The sequence below is a fragment of the Panulirus ornatus genome, chromosome 45 (genome assembly GCF_036320965.1).
Source record: "Panulirus ornatus isolate Po-2019 chromosome 45, ASM3632096v1, whole genome shotgun sequence".
In the NCBI taxonomy this organism is placed as follows: Eukaryota; Metazoa; Arthropoda; class Malacostraca; order Decapoda; family Palinuridae; genus Panulirus; species Panulirus ornatus.
In genome coordinates, this window is record NC_092268.1 from 676,654 (window position 1) to 683,283 (window position 6,630).

The 6,630-nt window shown below is 35.5% G+C and overlaps 3 protein-coding genes across 6 annotated transcripts in view; 1 reads left to right on the forward strand and 2 right to left on the reverse strand.

Moving 5' to 3' along the window:
* The window catches only part of LOC139762964 (uncharacterized), a 614,722-nt gene that overhangs the window by 386,687 nt on the left and 221,405 nt on the right, over positions 1-6,630 (reverse strand). The gene's annotated exons all lie outside the window — the stretch shown is intronic.
* LOC139762967 (uncharacterized) overlaps positions 1-6,630 on the forward strand; it is a 135,873-nt gene that overhangs the window by 60,600 nt on the left and 68,643 nt on the right. The gene's annotated exons all lie outside the window — the stretch shown is intronic.
* The window catches only part of LOC139762968 (negative elongation factor D-like), a 395,386-nt gene that overhangs the window by 22,795 nt on the left and 365,961 nt on the right, over positions 1-6,630 (reverse strand). The gene's annotated exons all lie outside the window — the stretch shown is intronic.

Below are 6,630 nucleotides of genomic sequence, written 5' to 3' on the forward strand. Positions count from 1 at the left end.
GGGCCAGACGAGGATATTCTCTCAGAGCCCAGTCCTCTGTTCTTAACGCTACCTTGCTAATGCAGGAAATGGCGAATAGTTTGAAAGAAAAGATTTCATATTTCATTTGTACCACTATATAAAGACATTCAATGCACTTCAGATTTTTCTTTCTATGTATCTCAATGCATTTCATACACACATAAATACACTCAAGCACTGGAACATATCTTTTCTAATCAACCCACCTCCCACGCTTCTCATGCCACAAGCATATCTTTATCACTTGACAAGAAACAAAGAAACTTCTCGAGTTGGTATAACCATTATAAGGGCTAACACATAATACGACAAATACAAAACCAGTTCTTTCATGTCAATTCTAGACTGGGTGGATGGGTATATTACAATAAGAAACGCTGAACAGCACATAATACAAAGCTCATAAAATTTAGAGAGTAACATCAAGCACATTATTTCTCTTACAAATTACATAAATGCAACAGTTGATATCAAACTTTTTACTAACTAATTTTAAAAACAATCTCTGCACTCGCAACTTCATTTTATAGGTCCTGTTTTAGTTACGCATAACATGGCATAAGTTAGAGTGCCTAGTATCAGTAATTGATGTGGCATTCTATGTAAAGCGTATCTCTATAACTGAGGAAACAAATCAGAAATGTGTACGCTCATACAAATACTTACCTTGACATACCTAGGTGTTGTACATTTCTGATAAGAAAATCAAAAGTCAAGATCTTAATGTTTAGTGAGACTGAGCAATGTCAACACAAAGGAAACTTAATGACATTCATGTTCGCAGAGTTTATAAATGTATGTCGAGGGAGTAGTCTTATCTTAATGTTGGGCAAAATGTAATAAGAGATGACTTGGTCTGCATACAGTTTTTATGTATTTAATGTTTTCTGTTCAGAAGGATCTAGCTATGTTGCCTAAACTGACTCATATCAAATTACAAATACTGAAACCCTTGACAGGTGACCTTAAACTAAAATGCCTGTGATATTTTGGTTCATACTAAATATGCACCACAAACATTACTGCTGTGATATTACCGTTACACAGATAGTAATATAAAAATAAATCTGATCATGAGAGCTTTTAATTCCTCAATAATCAGAAACACAAAAGTTTCAATGTCAATGTTCCATTAACTACAGTGGTAAAACTCACTTATGTTAACTTTGTGCCTTCTTGACATAACATTTCAGAATGGGAAAGAAAAACAGAGTTCCTGGAGTTATACAGGATGTGTGGATCAGGCACATTGTACAAATTCAACGAGTTGAAAGTTTATTTCTAAAAGTTTACGAACGATGCGACACCCTTGTTGAGTGTTTCATAACTACCTTACTGGATAAAAACGTATCTACTTTTTAAATGGTACGAAGGTTACATTACTCACTTATGGTCGCTGCATACAGTAGATAATCTATTATCACTTCGTTATTATGGATGAAATATACAAGAAACGTGTTCCTGCATCACAACAAAACATTACGAGAGTCACGACGAACTTTTAATTACAGGTTGCGTTATATTTTATCTCATGGTTTTGTATCTATTTTCGGTATTAATTTCAAAACAATTTCATAAATGCTGGGTTATAATTTATTGAAGGAAATGTTTTCTATTAGATAGCATATACTAAACCTTATTTGCATAATTCATTATATAAATTGTCCTAAAAATATTCTACGTAAGTTGTATATAAACACCATCTCTCAGGACGCTCTCTGATAAATCAGATTAAATTTAGAAATCTGATTTATCCTTCGGGCTGGTAACATGGCCCCTGTCACTAATTCAATTGTAATTACCTAGACATATTTAGGCTTTTTCATCAAAACTAGATATATTAATTCTGGTTTCGAAAGGGTTCTATAAAAGATTAATCTTCTGATAGAAATGAAATCGACCGTGATGGCATGGCTTGCAATGCTGATTGGCTAACTCCATTTTTCTTTTGACCAATTGGGAGCTTTGTTTATACAGGACGAAGGAGAACACGACTTATTTATTGCAACTATATCCAATGAAGGTGATAATCATGAGCAAATGTATGTAAGATGACCTAGGCTGATGAACAAAGAAGGGATTTTCAAAGCTTATGTAATACATAAATCAGAATTTGGCTTATATGAACGGTATTTGTCAGTGAGGTGTTCATGATTACTCTCATCATCATAGTAAAAAAAAAGTGAGGAGACACCATCAGGTGGCGGGAAACCAAGTGATGTTCCTCTCGTGTCACCGGAGCGAGCAGTTACCCTTTGGTTTCCCAATAGGTGAGATCTCGTGTGTGATATTGTAATTACCACTCTCGTTATAGATGATTAATGAGTTTTCTTAGATTAATGAGATGTCTTTAGATAAGAGGACGGTGTATGTGATTGATGAGGAAAGAAAACAAATCTGTCCTACTTTGAACTGAGAAATACCTCGAAAATGATAGTTGGCTCGTTAGTGTACTGGGATGGTGTATGTGGGGCTCGGTCATGATGGAACTGGTATGTTGTCAAAGGCAGGACTGACATTTGGTCAGCATTACAATAACTCTTGTGTTTACTAGTGTTATGGTGTTTCTTTAAGAGTTTTCTCGCGAGTTCAGTGAAAGATTCTTGGCTCATTCCGCACTGGTCATATACGAATGAAAATATTTATTTATGGATAAGATTTATTAGTGTCCAAGGAGAGTGTTGGCGCCACACGTATGAAAGTGGACTGCGAAAATAATGGAATGACGCATTTAATCCATTGTGGACACGTCAGTCTGTAAGATGCCTTATTCAATGTATAAGATCCCATTGTCAGTCTGTAAGATGCCTTATTCAATGTATAAGATCCCATTGTCAGTCTGTAAGATGCCTTATTCAATGTATAAGATCCCATTGTCAGTCTGTAAGATGCCTTATTCAATGTATAAGATCCCATTGTCAGTCTGTAAGATGCCTTATTCAATGTATAAGATCCCATTGTCAGTCTGTAAGATGCCTTATTGAATGTATAAGATCCCATTGTCAGTCTGTAAGATGCCTTATTGAATGTATAAGATCCCATTGTCAGTCTGTAAGATGCCTTATTGAATGTATAAGATCCCATTGTCAGTCTGTAAGATGCCTTATTGAATGTATAAGATCCCATTGTCAGTCTGTAAGATGCCTTATTGAATGTATAAGATCCCATTGTCAGTCTGTAAGATGCCTTATTGAATGTATAAGATCCCATTGTCAGTCTGTAAGATGCCTTATTGAATGTATAAGATCCCATTGTCAGTCTGTAAGATGCCTTATTGAATGTATAAGATCCCATTGTCAGTCTGTAAGATGCCTTATTCAATGTATAAGATCCCATTGTCAGTCTGTAAGATGCCTTATTGAATGTATAAGATCCCATTGTCAGTCTGTAAGATGCCTTATTCAATGTATAAGATCCCATTGTCAGTCTGTAAGATGCCTTATTGAATGTATAAGATCCCATTGTCAGTCTGTAAGATGCCTTATTGAATGTATAAGATCCCATTGTCAGTCTGTAAGATGCCTTATTGAATGTATAAGATCCCATTGTCAGTCTGTAAGATGCCTTATTGAATGTATAAGATCCCATTGTCAGTCTGTAAGATGCCTTATTCAATGTATAAGATCCCATTGTCAGTCTGTAAGATGCCTTATTGAATGTATAAGATCCCATTGTCAGTCTGTAAGATGCCTTATTGAATGTATAAGATCCCATTGTCAGTCTGTAAGATGCCTTATTGAATGTATAAGATCCCATTGTCAGTCTGTAAGATGCCTTATTCAATGTATAAGATCCCATTGTCAGTCTGTAAGATGCCTTATTGAATGTATAAGATCCCATTGTCAGTCTGTAAGATGCCTTATTGAATGTATAAGATCCCATTGTCAGTCTGTAAGATGCCTTATTGAATGTATAAGATCCCATTGTCAGTCTGTAAGATGCCTTATTGAATGTATAAGATCCCATTGTCAGTCTGTAAGATGCCTTATTGAATGTATAAGATCCCATTGTCAGTCTGTAAGATGCCTTATTCAATGTATAAGATCCCATTGTCAGTCTGTAAGATGCCTTATTGAATGTATAAGATCCCATTGTCAGTCTGTAAGATGCCTTATTGAATGTATAAGATCCCATTGTCAGTCTGTAAGATGCCTTATTGAATGTATAAGATCCCATTGTCAGTCTGTAAGATGCCTTATTCAATGTATAAGATCCCATTGTCAGTCTGTAAGATGCCTTATTGAATGTATAAGATCCCATTGTCAGTCTGTAAGATGCCTTATTGAATGTATAAGATCCCATTGTCAGTCTGTAAGATGCCTTATTGAATGTATAAGATCCCATTGTCAGTCTGTAAGATGCCTTATTCATGTATAAGATCCCATTGTCAGTCTGTAAGATGCCTTATTGAATGTATAAGATCCCATTGTCAGTCTGTAAGATGCCTTATTCGAATGTATAAGATCCCATTGTCAGTCTGTAAGATGCCTTATTGCAATGTATAAGATCCCATTGTCAGTCTGTAAGATGCCTTATTGAATGTATAAGATCCCATTGTCAGTCTGTAAGATGCCTTATTCAATGTATAAGATCCCATTGTCAGTCTGTAAGATGCCTTATTGAATGTATAAGATCCCATTGTCAGTCTGTAAGATGCCTTATTGAATGTATAAGATCCCATTGTCAGTCTGTAAGATGCCTTATTGAATGTATAAGATCCCATTGTCAGTCTGTAAGATGCCTTATTGAATGTATAAGATCCCATTGTCAGTCTGTAAGATGCCTTATTGAATGTATAAGATCCCATTGTCAGTCTGTAGATGCCTTATTCAATGTATAAGATCCCATTGTCAGTCTGTAAGATGCCTTATTGAATGTATAAGATCCATTGTCAGTCTGTAAGATGCCTTATTCAATGTATAAGATCCATTGTCAGTCTGTAAGATGCCTTATTGCATGTATAAGATCCCATTCGTCAGTCTGTAAGATGCCTTACTTGCAATGTATAAGATCCCATTGTCCAGTCTGTAAGATGCCTTATTGCAATGTATAAGAATCCCATTGTCAGTCTGTAAGATGCCTTTATTGAATGTATAAGATCCCATTGTCAGTCTGTAAGATGCCTTATTGAATGTATAAGATCCCATTGTCAGTCTGTAAGATGCCTTATTCAATGTATAAGATCCCATTGTCAGTCTGTAAGATGCCTTATTGAATGTATAAGATCCCATTGTCCAGTCTGTAAGATGCCTTATTGAATGTATAAGATCCCATTGTCAGTCTGTAAGATGCCTTATTGAATGTATAAGATCCCATTGTCAGTCTGTAAGATGCCTTATTAATGTATAAGATCCCATTGTCAGTCTGTAAGATGCCTTATTCAATGTATAAGATCCCATTGTCAGTCTGTACAGATGCCTTATTCAATGTATAAGATCCCATTGTCAGTCTGTAAGATGCCTTATTCAATGTATAAGATCCCATTGTCAGTCTGTAAGATGCCTTATTGAATGTATAAGATCCCATTGTCAGTCTGTAAGATGCCTTATTCAATGTATAAGATCCCATTGTCAGTCTGTAAGATGCCTTATTGAATGTATAAGATCCCATTGTCAGTCTGTAAGATGCCTTATTGAATGTATAAGATCCCATTGTCAGTCTGTAAGATGCCTTATTGAATGTATAAGATCCCATTGTCAGTCTGTAAGATGCCTTATTGAATGTATAAGATCCCATTGTCAGTCTGTAAGATGCCTTATTGAATGTATAAGATCCCATTGTCAGTCTGTAAGATGCCTTATTGAATGTATAAGATCCCATTGTCAGTCTGTAAGATGCCTTATTGAATGTATAAGATCCCATTGTCAGTCTGTAAGATGCCTTATTGAATGTATAAGATCCCATTGTCAGTCTGTAAGATGCCTTATTGAATGTATAAGATCCCATTGTCAGTCTGTAAGATGCCTTATTCAATGTATAAGATCCCATTGTCAGTCTGTAAGATGCCTTATTCAATGTATAAGATCCCATTGTCAGTCTGTAAGATGCCTTATTGAATGTATAAGATCCCATTGTCAGTCTGTAAGATGCCTTATTGAATGTATAAGATCCCATTGTCAGTCTGTAAGATGCCTTATTGAATGTATAAGATCCCATTGTCAGTCTGTAAGATGCCTTATTGAATGTATAAGATCCCATTGTCAGTCTGTAAGATGCCTTATTGAATGTATAAGATCCCATTGTCAGTCTGTAAGATGCCTTATTGAATGTATAAGATCCCATTGTCAGTCTGTAAGATGCCTTATTGAATGTATAAGATCCCATTGTCAGTCTGTAAGATGCCTTATTGAATGTATAAGATCCCATTGTCAGTCTGTAAGATGCCTTATTGAATGTATAAGATCCCATTGTCAGTCTGTAAGATGCCTTATTGAATGTATAAGATCCCATTGTCAGTCTGTAAGATGCCTTATTCAATGTATAAGATCCCATTGTCAGTCTGTAAGATGCCTTATTCAATGTTTAAGATCCCATTGTCAGTCTGTAAGAGCCTTATTCAATGTATAAGATCCCATTGTCAGTCTGTAAGATACCTTATTCAATGCTTAA